Source organism: Aythya ferina, assembly GCF_964211825.1.
Source record: "Aythya ferina genome assembly, chromosome: 24".
In the NCBI taxonomy this organism is placed as follows: domain Eukaryota; kingdom Metazoa; phylum Chordata; class Aves; order Anseriformes; family Anatidae; genus Aythya; species Aythya ferina.
Genome location: NC_140322.1, coordinates 3,335,204 through 3,350,252, shown reverse-complemented (window position 1 = coordinate 3,350,252; position 15,049 = coordinate 3,335,204). Strand labels below are relative to the sequence as shown.

Here is a 15,049-nt window from a genome sequence, read left to right as displayed (position 1 = left end):
GGGAAGCTTGAATGCACACGAGTCTGATGGAGAGAGATGGGGACCTCTGGCTCGAGTAGAATCTCGTGCTTATATTCTGGTCTCTCTCAGCTTTAATTAGAAATGCACAATAAATGATTTGAGTGATGATGCACAGTAAACAAGGTGTCTGGATTTTGCACCATGCCAGACTTCAGTAAGAAAACTTAGATGAGGGCTTACGCTATAATGGGAGGAGGGAATCAAGTCCTGTTCAGTTAAACTAGCCTCGTCTTACTTATTTTTCTGCAGTTTTGGATTTCCTGGTAAGTTCTTCATGATGGTTAATGTTCTCACCTGCTCACACAAAAATCAAGTTTCACCTGAAATGTTTAATTGGAGATCATCTCACAGATTTGCTTCCAGTTTAATTTTAGAGAGCTGTGTCAAAAGATACTGAAAAATCCCACCTTTTGCACTTTTTGCATGCAGAGCTTTGGAAGACTGCAAATTAATGAGGCTCTCAGTCAGCTGCCTGCCTGACCTGTCACACAAGGAGAGCCTGACATGCTTTCTGTAATTCCTCCTAGGATGGAAATGGGCGTCCTTCGTATTTGCTTTCTCAGTACTTCCTTCGTCAACTAATCTTTGAAGGTAAGCTGGAATCGCTGCTGTCTGCTCAGGTGTTTTGGGGTGCATGGTAGAGGTGATGCGCTAGGCATGGACACAGTCACCGATTTACCCGTCTTGGCAGGTTTGGAGAAATCAGAAGGTGGGGCTGGACCTTTGCTAGCCTAGATTCTCTTCCAAATGCTGGCACTGGCTTGCCACACACAACCACAGACGTTTTTCTTCTCATATGAGAACACCAGGGGTTGAAGATGGAAGTGAGCTGTGGCTGTTACCTGATAGCACTGACCACATGCTCATGTCCCTTCTCAGAGGAAAACGCTCAGCCTGGCCTTCTGGCATGATCTTTGAGAAAGTAGCTTCTGAATTAAGGATGCTGACAGCTTACATGTTCATCTCTGTGTTCTTACTAGATTAGGCAATTTGGGTGTGGATTTCATTTTATTTTTAAGAGATGAATGCAGACCAGAAAATTCAGGAAAAATGACTAAAAAGGTGGAGGAAGGAGGTTTTGCCTTTGGCAACTGGATTCCCCTCAACCACTCGTGGAAAACATTCCTCTCAGCTCCCAAGTTATTCATGACAAAGGGAAGTGAGTGACCATAAAGAACTGCAGACAGTCCTTATGAGATGAAGTAGGCATTAAAACAGCAAATGCAATTCAATGTAAATAAATACAAAGTGATGCATGTGAGGAAAAAAACAATCCTAGTGCCACACAAAATGCTGTGCTCGAGCTGCTGGCTATTGCTGAGGAATGAGTTGTTGAAGCTATCATAGATACATCTGTGAAAATGTCAAATCAGCACACAACAGAAGCCAAAAAAAGGAATCCAAATGCTAGAAAGTGATGGGAAAGGAACAGACAGCAAAGTGGAGAAGTGTTGTTATGACAGTGTGCAAGTCTGCGGCCTCCCGCACTGTAAATACCGTGCAGTCCTGCTGCCTGGAAAGGATGTAACAGAACTGGAAATGAACCAGCAAGTGACACCAGCAATAGATAAAGGCATGGCACTGCTTCTGCATGAGAAATGACAGAGTAAGTTAGGACTTAGAGCCTGGAAAAGACAAATGGGGAAAGACATGATAGAGTGGCACAGATACTCTAAATTTTTTTTAGTCTGCGCTGTTTCTTTCAGTGAATGATCCGGAGGGCATCAGATGAAGCTGTTATTTACCACGTACAAAATTAACTGGAAGAGGTGGCTGTAGAACTTCCTGCATCAGGACACGCAGCCTGGGGCTCCAGAAGTCCCCAAGCTACAAAACACTAGAAGGTGGGAAAGAACTCAGGGGGAAAAAAAATTGCTACACGCTTTGCCTGTTGTTAGGCTGTGCCTCAGGCAGAAGTTATTGACCACTGCCAGGGACAGGCTATTAGGCGGGCTGGGTCTTCATCTAAAAGCTTCCGCAGAGCTCAGGGGTGCTGCAGAAGGAACAAAAGTAATTTAGTAAATATGGTGCAGGTGCAGCTCAGCTCTGTCTGGCTCCAGTGCCTGTTGTAACTTCTGCAGCGTGGTGGCCTCTTGTCTCTGGCAGCAGTTCCTTCATTTCGAAGCAGGAGTGAGCAAGTGGAAAGCAGTAATGCCTGGTTCAGCATATGGCAACTTGTCTAATTGATTGTTATTCACTTAATTTGCATATGTCATTACACGAGGGGAAGGGTCAAGGGGGGAGGGCTGAGTTATGCGTTTCATATCGATGAGGATTAAATACTACTCTGTCACCACATCAGGGCTTTTTCAGTAGAGCACGAAGCATTTTTGCTTGCTGTCTAGTGGCTTCCCCTTTAAAGAAACACCTAAAAAAAATAGCAATACAAGTTACAAAGGTGCTGGACAGGGACTGACAATTTTGCATGAGTACCAATAAAATTGCAGGCAAGCTTCGACTGCTGCTTCCCTTGCGTGTGGCTGGATCCCCGGCCCTTGCCAGCCTGGTGTTCCCCCTGTTAGAGGAGCGCAGCTGGCTCTGCTGCCTTAAATCAGCTAGCAAGAGCAGAGAGCCCGTTCTGACATCTCTCCTCTGCAGGCCGAGCTGTCTCGCAGAGCAAGGAATTAGTCACCAAAGAGATGCCAGCAGCGTTAGGGAGCGCCGGTGCCGTCGATCGGCAGAGAAACTCATTAGGATTCTGTAAAAACTCTCCTAAGAGAATGGGTGGGGATTAATTGATTCTGTGGACGTTGACTAACAGCTTTTCACATAGAAAAATATGTGTGCAAAAATATCAGGTCCCTCGTCTTTCTCCTTGTTAATCCTGCTGAAGAGTGACTCTCTAAGTCATACATGGCAAGTCCTGTTATGTGCAACATGTAAGCCACGTGTGAGCCAGAACCAAACCTATTGCACACATTCAGACATCTCAGTAGATGCTTATTTTGTATGAAATTCTTAGAATTTCTTATTATTTCATAATTACTTGGTCTTCACAAGCTGCTTATTTTACTCTGCAAGATACGGCTCTGAAACGAGCTCCCTGCCTCGTGCTCAGCTCCATGCTTGTGCTGTTGCAGTTGCACCTAACTGGCAGCAGTCGGGAAGTGTGGAGTTGGACGTTTTGTCCTTTGTTCCTGGGGCTGTTTGTTTTCATTTTCACAGCAGCACATCTTTGGCACAACCGGAGTGTTACTTAAATTCTGGAGCTGGTGATGTGGAGCAGAGAGGAGATGAGCTTGTGCAAGAGCATCTGCTCTCTTGCTATTCCCCACCAATACTTTAAACTGAAAGGGAGAACTTGGAATATTTTGTATTATTTTTCCTAATAAACAGTTGAAGTTTTCTCTTTCTGTATTCTTACCACCTTTGCCCACTCTCCTTGTTTATTCTCCATTCATGCCCTGTTTTTGCTCCCAGCTTCGGAGGTTTGTTTCATGGCCATGGCCCTGTTTGGAACACACCATCCTCTGGTTATCAGGTTACCTGCAGATGGAAATAAGGAATGTTGTTCTAAATAAAATCCCACGGCTTGATATTTAAACTGGTGCTCAAATTCAATAGGGTGAGCTGGAAGATAATTTAGGGGAGGTTTACTCTCATATTAGTCCAGATTAGGAAGAAAATAGTGCTAGGAAATGAAAGGAAGAACTTTTAAAACCTAGTTTGGAAGAGATCTCAAGCTCTTTTTAGTAAAAGAGGAGTCGGATCCCTTTTCTGCTGAGCTCTGTGACTCTTCTCCACCCCATCTTTTTTTTGTAGGCTTCTGCATGCTCCACAGCAGGCCAGTGCCAACGCTGCGCTCCTGGAGGCATCTCCCATGCCATTGGTGGTCAGCAGAGAGGTGGCTGATCTGTGTCAAGACCTGCTTTGGGGAGCCAACAAGGTAGGAGCCTGTTTAGGAACCCTCCAAATGACTTAGCCCTTCTTCTGTGTCCGTCCTGGCTTTGTTCTGTCACTCGGAGAAATGGTGTCACCTCCCAGTCCTCTTGCAAGTGTGTGGTAAGGTGGAGGACTGCCTCCTTCACCATCCTGCAGCATTAGAAAGTCTCCTCTGGGGTCCTCCGAAGAGCAGCTTCAAATTATCCTCTCATTAGTGATGATACATCCCTTTTGAACACTGTGCCATTCCATCGTAGTGTTTCAGCAGCGAACATTAGGAGATAACTGCCTTCACAACATATGTCATTACTCATTAAGGGACCCTTCCTGGATTATGGCTGAGGTTTAATGTCTTGTTAAAGATGTTTAACACTTACAGTTTTGTTTTTAATTTAGGAAGCAGCATGATCAAAGTGTGCCCTGAGAATTTCTCTCTGATTTTGTGAAATTTGCAGGTTGGCCTGTTCAGAGGAGGTGATCCTTAAATTGAATTGCAGCCCTCCAAGGCGTGTTTGGATGTCAAGCACTGCCATGATCTGACATGTTAATGGCTTTGAGAAAACAATGTGTTTCAGAGGTAATTGCTGAAGCAATGAGTTCCCAGCAATATTTTACTTAAAAGAAATGTGCTGCTTCTCTACTGTGAAGACTGGAACAATGACACCGAACAACTGAGTGATACAAATCTCTGCTTGCCTTTTAATGGTCATTAAATTCTTCTAATAGACTGGAGCAGGACCTTTCTCCCATCCATTGTTGGGAGCTGAGTACAGCATTAGAATCAGACATGATGTTGTTATTGTAACTCGACTTCAGAATTTATTTTGTTAAAACAAGAAATATTTTAAAACTCATAGCATAAACCTGAAAAAAGCTGCCTAAATTAAAACCCCGCTATTTGTCTCTTCCACCGAGGGTCATCTTCACTTTACCAGATCATCCCAACTAGGACAATGATTCGTAGCAATCCTGTTGCTGCATGTTCAATGCTTGTCTTTTAATTAATGTGCAGAAGAAAGGATGGAGAAGAGGGTAGGTGAAAGAAAACAGGCTAGCTAATGTGAAGGGAAGATGATAAATGGATGAGTTCTGTATACTTGACCATTTTAATCAGTATAAAAATGAGTTTAAAAAGTTTGAATCTGTCTTTGGAATGTACTTTTCTAATAAAAAAAAAAGTTGATTATGCAGCTGAGAGTTTAATGTGGGTACATCTTTGTAGGACCTAGTTATGCTGATAGATATAGCTCTTGATTCTGTAGATTATACTCAGTGCTCTTTCTACACCTGATTTTACAGGCACACCGAGTTTCTAAGAAAATTCCATTCCTCGTGCCTGATAATCAGCAACAAAGACAACACGCTAGAGGAGTCTCCCACCGAATGATCCATGGTTGTCTTCAGAAAGTTCAAGGCCTGACGATGTGTTTAAGACTTCAGGGCAGGACCTCTGATATCCCGAGGGCAAGTGGATGGCATTTTTTTTCTCTCTTGCGGCCCTCGGTTTTGCAGTAGACTAACCAGCCAGGCTTGTCCTCTTCAGTGCATGGGCTGATATTAGGGGAGCTGCTGGCTTACAAGCATTTTTGCCTCAATACTAGACAAATTTTGTATTGCTTGGTAATTGAAAGTTACTCTGAGCAGAGTAAGCTTGACAAAGCTGTTCTGGTTGGGTGATATCCTTGGCTACGTTGGCATGATGACAAGACAACAGTTACTAGTCTTAATAAGCTCTTAAGCCTACACAGAAGGGATTTTGAATAATATACAAAGCCAATAATAGAATCGTCAATAGCGATTATAATTAATGAAATGTGTTGTCAGTAACAGGGAACTGTTCAGTGGTGCCTCTTTGCCAATACACTCGGGAAGGAATCTGTGCTGTGGAACTTCAGGTAGGCTGCAGAATGCAAACCGAGGTGTGTCAGGTGTGGTTTTTGTGTGAGATGTTAAAAGCATGACTTGCTGGAGTACGCAAGTACCAGGATTCCTGCTGCCACAGAGGTTAACAGAGAACAGGAAAGTAATTCACAGGCCTGTGATGCGCAGGTCAGTGGGAGGTTTTTGGTGCCCTGCAGAGGGATGTGACTTCATCTAGGTTGGAAGAAAGGCCGTGGGGAATAACCTCAAAGATAAGTACAGGAGCACGGTTCTCGAAGTGGAAAGCAAAAGGAAGCTTTCATTAATTCCATGCTGGACTGAGAGGAGCAGAAAGCAATCTCATCAAGTTAAAACTGCTGAACATAGCTTTGCATCCTTATACCAGGGACGTAGCTATAATTCATGCAAGCCAGTCAACAGGTATGTGAGCCACAGGGCTGCATAATAAGCTTTTAATGTCTACAAGACCAGGGTTGCTTATTAAATATTCCTTCCACTCACTGCAAAACGGTACAGTCTTCGCAGTGAAGAGGTAAACAGTCAGACTGCGTGTCTTCAGGTGGGCTCTTCTGGGGTAGGATTTTGTCATCTGCTGCACCATGTGCTTTAGTTTCCTGCAACGTACGCTGCTGCACTGTAGTTATCAAGTGTCTGTACGTTGGTACGTGTTCAGGGAATGAAAGATTTCTGAGCTACTTTATGGAAATGGACAGAAGGGAGGAAAGGCAGCATGTGTTTTGCACTGGTGGCTGGGTTGGTGCAGGTAAGACAGACCAGCATCAGAGTGAGGTCTCTGGTGTTCTGTAAATTCCGTGAGGTGTTTACGTGAGCCTTGAATTCCCCTTCCCTCCCAAGATCAGTTGAAAGAGCTTTCCTTGCTCTCCTACCTGACACCACCACCCTGCTTCCCGATTCTGCTCACTTCGCTACTGCTTTGGCAGAGGCTGCGAGGTTAGGTTAAAAATTATGCCTTTGTCATCTAAATTCTTTTGAATGTTACAGATTACACCCTTTCTCTGCAGCTTCCTTGCTTGCATATGAGAATGCTCTTCCTCTGTTTTGCCAGGGAATTTCCATATCTTTAAGTACTGCTTATTGTCTTAGACTAGACAGGTCCTTAGACTTTCCACATCCTAAAAACAGTATCTCAAAGGAATTGTATTTTTTTTACTCAAATTTGTGTCCTTCTGCTGAAACCTCTGTGACTCAGAATTTCTAAGAGCTGCTACCTCTATTCTCAAGCCTTTTATTTCATGGAGGCCACATGATATGCTTTGTTTTAATGCTAAAATAACCAATTTTGTCTTATTCTGTCTGCTTTTGACATTGCTTGTCCTCTGCTGAGCTCTCTTGAAGTGTCTGCAGCGTTGGTCAAATTTACTATTAATGGCTCAAATCTCACCTCCTGGTTCATTTGTTTGAGAGAAGCATGACCTATGGCACCTTAATCATCAAAAGAGCAGGAAAGATATTTATGTTCTTCCCAACTGAGACATCTCTCCAGCTTTCCTCATCCCTGGATGGGCTGAATGTTACCACTGGAGTACAGGGGAGAACTCTTGCATAACTCGTCACACTTACGTAGTGACCTTACAATTTTTTAAGATACTTTAATGGCATTTGTGCTTCAAAACATTAAGAGTTTTAAAACAGAAAGGAGGGATTGATGGCTGATATTTGTAGGATTTCAGCTGGTAGCTGACATGCATGCTTACATGTCAATTTTAGCATATTTGGGGGTAAAAAAAAAAAAAAAAGCAGCTAAAATATATATACATTTTTTAATATATATGTTTCCCAGCCAAAGTGCATGTTTGGCCATTTCCTAGATAATTCAATTCTGAATGGAGAGCAGATGCATGTTTTCAAGAAGCAGGATAAATCTACTGCAGGAGGTATATATTTAAATATTAATTATTGGATTGTAATTGAAAGTTATTCTATTATTAATAAAAAAGTGTTTTATTTTAGTTGAATCTTCTGAAATGTAATGACAGATTTGAGCCCCCCACTTACTGCACTCATAGTAATGCATTAAAAAAAAAGAGAGAGAGAAGAAAAAGAAAGAAAAAGGCTCAGTGGCTGTTCCTCATCCGTACCACTGTGACAGAAGACTGCAGACCAGGTTCTTCTGAGCTTAAATTTACCTTTGCTAAAATGTGGAACCAATATTTTCAAAAAGTCATTATGAAGACCAAGCAGTTAATTTAACAAATAGATTTTTCTTCAGCAAATTAGTTTTCATGATAACTTTTAACACTTTGGTATGTAAATCTATTGAAACACTGATACATTTTTTTTTCTGAAGTTTCTGGAATTGGGTAGAAATTCAGTTATCTGCCATTACCTCTTGGAAAGTTGCCTTTCTCCTTTTGTTATTAACACCTGTCTGTATCGCTGAATAAACAATTTTGCCTAAATTCTTCCATTGCACCTCTTTCCAAATGAGCAGTTACGTGTTGAGATTCATATAATAGATAGTTTGCTTTTATTTAGCATGGAATAGTGGAGAGTGTTGAGTGATCCCATGGACTGCAATTAGGCGTGCTCTGCTAGCCCTGTGCAGAAGCCACCCCTCGGGGCCCCATTCTGGCTCGGGAGCCTGGTTTCCATGGGATCTTGCAGGGTGACTCAAGCCGTGGGTTCTCTAAATGATTTATTTTAAAAGGTCCGATTTATGCACATGCATTGATGCAGAGGCAAATTTATGGCTTGAGGCAAATTTCGTGTGGATTTAGTGTTGTGTGTTTGGGGAATTCCTCTTTATGACCTGGTGAGGATGTGGTGGTGCATGGAGGGTATGGGTAGCAGCGCTTCTACGCTCACGTACGTCTTTGCTTCTTCTTTCAGTTCTTTGACAAAAAAAAAAAGGAGGGTTCAAAGACCACTGAGATGATTAAATCTGAGGAGAAAGGGGTGAATTATTCATGGGAACCAGGAGCACAAATAATCCATGGAGAAGTTGCAGGAAGACCCAACCCCTGGTCACTTTGAAGGCCTGTTGTTTCCTGGTGGCAGTAAGTACGAGGGGAGAATAGGAAGAGCTCTCTTACACTGTAAATATGGAAACAGGAGTTAAACACACATGTAGGGCTAAGGGCCAAAACTTCTGGTTGCTTTTTGGGCTTGAGCCAGGTGTGCCTAGCAGGCCATGGGGCAGCTCGGCAGCCAAGCAAACGTGTCTGTCTGTCTGTCAGGATCACACGGAAGGGATTCCTGATAGAGACCTGGGCTCTCACCACCAGCTGGAGAACAGAAATAACTGTTGGATGAGATAATCTTAGAGGCCTTTTCCAGCCTGAATGGTTCTATTACTATTCTATGAAATGAGGACCAATTTACATAGGTTTGTTTTTCAAAAATAATGTGATTTTAACTGTAGCAAATTCAGTCTCCAACCTAGAGGGTTTTTTTTTTGTTTTCTTTTCTTTTGGCTTCCCATTTCACTAGCGCTTAAGGGAGTAAGGATGAGTGTTTCTGTGTATTTTCTTGTATATCCTTGTTTATGTGTGGTATTGCCACCAGAATGTTAGCTGGAAGTAGCAGTTCCTTGGTTGGGAAAAGTCAAACATTATTCATGTTAACTTTCTACTAATTACAATTGAATAAATTTCACTAATGTTTTCACTGATAAGATTTCAGAGTTGGTTTCTTTACAGAATGTCTGTGTAGACTTTTGTAACATTAGTAATTAGTGTGTCTGCTTCTTTTCAAGTTGAAATGCTGATCACTGGGGAACAGCTAAATGGGACAGCGTGGCTAACGGTGGTGGCATGCGGTGCATGACTGCCTGGTTGCATTGGACTCTGGTAGGCAGAGCATGTATTCAAGAGATGGGACTTCACTATTCCTTATGTGCTGTCTTCAGAAGCAGCAGAGCTGGACTGAAAGGTATCTAGATGCACACCCTTCCTTTTATTTTCTGCCTCTTCACAGCCTTCTCCCCTAAAGCAGCAAGGCAGCGTAGGCACCAGCTGTACGTTTTCTCCAACCTACTGTCTCGGGCTTTTTACAAGTCTCCTTTCCATCAGTCTGTATGGTGCAGTAGCATCTCTTGATTGAAGCAAAGCTTATTGCCCTCCTGAGTCTCAGTCCTCATCCTGTTGGTGTCCAGAGAGCCACGGGGCTGCGCGACAAGAAGTCAGCTGGAATGGTGAGATTAAAATGTCCCAATACAGAAGGCACGCTCCATTGAAGCTCCTGAGCTTGTTCCACAGCCCTTATAATTTAAGTGTTATTCTTCATCTTTAAGGCACCAAACTGATTTATTAGATGCCATTAGAAATATTTTCACCAGAAGCTGTTACTCAATAGGTACTCTGCTGTACTAGAAAAAGAAAATGTTCTTGCTGGTATTGCTTCTCAGAGAGAGCAGCACTGTTGCCATGCTCTTCACCAGACATGTAGGGATTCTGAGTTGTACAACTCAGAGAGACATCGTCTCTCCTAGAAGTCTACATTATAGTAAGGGGACACTAGACAGAGAACCTAAGAACAGATACCACATCGTGCCAGAGGTCTGTGTGGTTCAGAAACTGGTCTAATGGGGGAGAAGGTTAGATTGGGATATGTGTGTATATGGCTGCCCTCATGCCTCTGGAAGAGGAGTGAGCAAAGGGTTTCAGGCTTTATTGTTTTGTAGGTGAAGAACAGTGCTAGATAACCTGTCTGCAAAGCCACAGCTGAATTCTATGGAGAGTGTTGTGCACGTGCAGGTACTTTTTCAGAAGCAGGTATGCCTTGTAAAAATCCCCTCATTCCCTAACCGCTCTGAATTCAGTGAAAAATCTGTACTAGCTGGTCGGGGTGTAGGAAATCAGAAGTTTAATGCTTTCTGTGAGAACTCAAAGTACCTGAAGATTTTTTTTAGCATCTTTGGGATGAATACTTGGCAAAGGGTTAAACAGCAGCCAAAACAATTCATTGCAAGATCTTCAAAGCAAATCAGATTTTTTAATTATATCAAATTAAGGTTATTAAAAGTTAAGTTCTGAACTGAGAGCATTTTCCGATGAAAGGTGCTGCAACATCATTATTTCTCCCCAAAACGCACTTACTGTACATTTCTCAAAGCCATCAGCCTTGATTGAAAGCTAATGAAAAAGCTGTCCTGCGTCAGTTTATTCCTTGTATCCATTAAGAATAATTACGGCTGAACAATTTTTGATGCCTGTAACCTTCGCAAGTGTTGCTAATGGCATTATAAATTGCTCCTTGTCCAATGACTACAGTCTGAAGCTTAATTCAAAAGCGCTCTGTCAACAGGGCTGATTTGTGTGGTTAATGAGTGCGTTTAAAACAACAGCCTCGGCTCATGCATCCTAATGTCGATAAGAGGATGTGGTTCAATAAAGAGGCTTGTCCGTAATAATTAGCAGCGACAAATGCTCTGGATTAGACCGATCGCAGCATTAATGACTCTGCTTTCAGCCCGTTACAGGAAAAAAAGTTTCCAGCTCTAACTTTTGGGGGCTCAGATTCGGCTTTAGGGAACGGACTTGGACAAACCAGTGCTGTGCCTAGCTGAACACTGATTTTGGCACATGCTGTGTCTCTGGAGTCTCTGAGTGGTCCAGGACCTCTGTAATGACTCTGATGGCCAGAATCAGATTTTCTGCAACCTGTTTTTGCCAAAAGCACAGCACTGAGCGAGTGGGGCAAATCTGCTTTCCACCTCCTGTGAGTTAGGAGCTCTGTGCTGTTGCTCATAGCCACGATGGCGTTGCTGTTGCTTTTCCAGGACTGCCTTGTTCCGCAGAGTTTGGTTTTGCCTTTTCCAGCTGTGGCTTTGCAGAGTGCAGACCTAACCTGAGCTGTGCACAGTGAGGTCTTGGTGGTGGAGGGAATGTGTTTAGAGTCATACCTGCAGGGAAACCTCAGGGGGCAGGAGGAGGGTCGGAAATCAGTGACAGTGAGCGTGGCAGCTGGGGAGGGGGATGAAACAGGATTCCTGACAGACAGCGTCAGTTTGTCAGCTCTGCCAAAGGTCAGGTCCTTCAGACAGCCTGGAAGCTGAGGGACATTCTGCTAAATCTTGTCACTTTTTTTCTAAAACATAGCAAACCAAAAATAGTTTTAGACTTAAGCTTTGAGGATTCATATTCATTTTCAGGATACGGATTCAGCTCTACCTCACCATGAGCCACTGAGTTTCGTTCTAAGTTGCTCAGGTGTTGATGGTAACAGCTCAAACGCCTTGCAGCCAAGTACTGTTATACCTATCTCAGCAATATAAATCCATCACTCAGTTTAGAAAGTAAAAATCACCACACACAGCTACATGAAGTATAGTTTTTCATCCCTTTAACTTAAAAGTTTGCAATACAGTGCAAGAAAAAATGGTGTGCAAAATACGTTTCCTTCTGTTTGAGCCAGAATGGCTTGACATCTAAATAAAGCTGGAGACTTCTGTTGGGAAAGAGTGCTTTGGGTTTCTTGCAAAAATGTATTCTGATCTGTTCCTATCAAAGGGCGATGTAAAAAATCCATTCTTGAAACTCCAAATTGCCAGTAATTGAACATTAATTACTCCTCTGTAACTGTAAGTGAAGGTGTATCTAACAGACACAAATAACAGACAAAGGAAAACAGATGGATGTATCCTGTTTTGATATCAAAATATTTTTTTTCATTTTTCCATTCTCCTTGATATAAAAATGTTCCTTTTAGTAATGACATGACTTAATACTTTAAAAATTTGTTCTTGTTTTGCCACAACAGTAATTAATCTATCATTATCTTTGCATTTTTACCACATTGCTTTTCTCTAATTGGGGTGTATTTAAAGCATGGAATACAACTGAAATACAGATTAAAAACTTTTTCTGAGGATATTTTCCCAGGAATGTTCTTCCACAGTATTTAAATTATTTAACCAAAGGTCTATTGGCAGAGCAATGAATTCAGTATTATTTTCCCTTACAATGAAAGGCATCTTCAAGTGCAAAGTGATCGATCAGAGTAAAAACTCTGGTAATTTAAAATAATCTCTCCAAAATGTGCTCTGAGAGTAGGACATATAATGCACTCGGGTGCTTCTCTGAGGTATGTGAAGGAGTTACCTCAGTTTATTGCTTTTACAATTTTTCTCCCTCCCTCACATTTCTTTCCTTTTTCCTTCAGAGCTTAATACAGAAAAAGGAAATTGCAAGTTAATAAGAGAGAAGATAGAAAGCAGAAGGGCAGCTGAAGGGGTAGGTTCAGAACCAGTCAAGTCAGGGGGAACCTCTAGACCCATTAATAAAATTTTATTAAAGAGGAGAGAGAGAATAAGAAATGAGAATGTGAAAGACAGCAGATCTAAAAGCAGAGAAATATGGGGTGGAAGGAATCATTCAGATAGGAGTAATGCAGCTTGACAAAACAAAACAAAACAAAACATACAACCAAACAACCAAAAAAAACACACAAGGAACCTGCTTTAGTGAACCTTGTTAGAAATGTGATAGTTTGAGCAGCAGAAATACCTTTTAATTATGTGAGGATTGTAAAGTGTTTATCTATACTTCCTATGTCTTGTTTCAGAAGAACTGCTGAATAATCTTTATCTCCTGACTTTGTACGTCATTCATGACTTTATATACCTTTAATAATGTATTTCTCCTCTGGTGCCTCCGTTCCAACCTGAAGAGGTTTGTCTGTTTAGTCCCTCCTTACAAGAAATGTGCCCAGTGTCTCTGATGATCACTTTGTCCTACTTTACCTTACCTAACTAATTCTGCTATGGTATGGGCAGTTGTGTCCTTCTTGAATCTGTCATCCAAATTAATTTCTAGCCATCTGTGAAATGAACTTCGGAATAAGGTACCAGAACTTCATGGTGGCTGCATACGCACAGTGGGAAAACAGCTTTTGAAATATGAGTCAGCTGAAAGGTAAAGTGCTGTGAGCCTCTCTGAAGGTGTTTGCCTCTGACAACTTACAGTAAGCTTTCACAAAATAGAGAATAATATAGGATAAATACTAAATTCAAGCAGTAACTTATTGTGATTCTTGTTTATCAGAATAACGTATGTTGTCGTAATTTCGGCCTGCTCAGTGGAGTAGACTCCATTCTACCTGTAATGTGGGGTGTCACAGAAAATCAGACAAGAAATTCCCTGTTCTTTTTACTGTGGTACAGTACTCTTTGTGTCCTGGAGTTTGTTAACACAGTTTGAATCTTTCAGCTAGTGTGTAGAGTTACCGTGTTAGTGCAATGTACTGAGAAAAGTTTGTCATCTCGCATCGGAATAGATTCATTCAATTTCAAAATACCAGGATTTTCCTGTTTTCTATGGAATTCCCAAATGCCAGAATTCTGTGTTACTGACTGTGACAAAATGGTTATTTTTGTTAGGTCAAAAGGTCTGGAATATACTAGGCTAAAGAAAGCAATGATTTTGAATGGCATGGCTTCTCTCTCCTGCACCTGGAGAGGAACTGTCTGGCTGATGAGGTGTGTGTGCGGGAAGGGAGAGGGCTCTGAAAGCATTGCTTGTCCTTTGGGGGAGCAAAGAAGGGAATTTGGTAGAGCTGAACTCTTTTAGAGTCAAAATGAAATATTTATTCCAACTTGAGGTATTATTTTACTCTGTTATATACGGGTATTTCTTACCCGTAATTCTTGCACAGTGGCTGCATATTTGCTTTATCTGGAGAAGGTAAATTTTCCTTAATTTTTGAGTGAGTCATTGAACTGTTTCCTGACTCCTGACGTTGTTACAAGTAAGAGTTGTTGCTGCCTCTTCTGGGAGGGAAGTCTTCACTTGGAGTTTTCTTGGGCAAGAAAGTAAACACGTTCCAGAAAAGTGAAACTCTGGGGACCAAATACTCAGAGACTTTGCTGCCAATCAGCGTAAGCAAAATTAGACAAATCAGCTCTGTGCAATGAGCAATGCCTGAAATTGTGCCCCTAAAGAGCTGTTACGGGAAGGAATCTACTTATCGAGGAAAGGTATAAATCCAAAACTGACAAGAAAAATGAGCCCACTTGAATAATCAGTGGAGAGTACAGGCATGGTCCAGCACTGGAAACAGGAAAATAACGTGTCCTTCCAAAACACACCGAGTTCCCTTCGTTTCCTCCTCACTGGCTTGCTTATCAGACTTTGAAAGACCTTTGAGATCCAGTCCCAGCTGTGGCTGCTTTCTCTGGAGGTTAAAAATATTTGATCACCTCTAATACGCTGTGAGGAACTTGGCATAGTATTCCTGAATGAAAAAGCTCTGCAGCAGTCAGACAAGAGGGCTTGCTTTATGCTGCTCCGGTGTCCCAGTGGCTGCT

At 42.0% G+C, this 15,049-nt stretch overlaps 1 protein-coding gene across 14 annotated transcripts in view; it reads left to right on the top strand.

The window, feature by feature from the left end:
• The window catches only part of LOC311423355 (uncharacterized protein), a 259,365-nt gene that overhangs the window by 125,753 nt on the left and 118,563 nt on the right, over nt 1-15,049 (top strand). Inside the window, exons 3-9 of one of the 14 annotated variants that reach the window (XM_084497267.1) lie at nt 451-612; nt 713-1,627; nt 1,728-1,865; nt 3,784-3,907; nt 5,203-5,367; nt 8,635-8,801; nt 9,500-14,221. The exons of 10 other annotated variants lie outside the window; for them this stretch is intronic. The gene's annotated coding sequence lies outside the window, so the exon portion shown is untranslated. Of the gene's footprint in view, nt 1-450; nt 613-712; nt 1,628-1,727; nt 1,866-3,783; nt 3,908-5,202; nt 5,368-8,462; nt 8,802-9,499; nt 14,222-15,049 lie in introns of those variants that run through there. 3 more of the 14 variants (XR_014685670.1, XR_014685669.1, XR_014685671.1) reach the window with 3 other exon arrangements.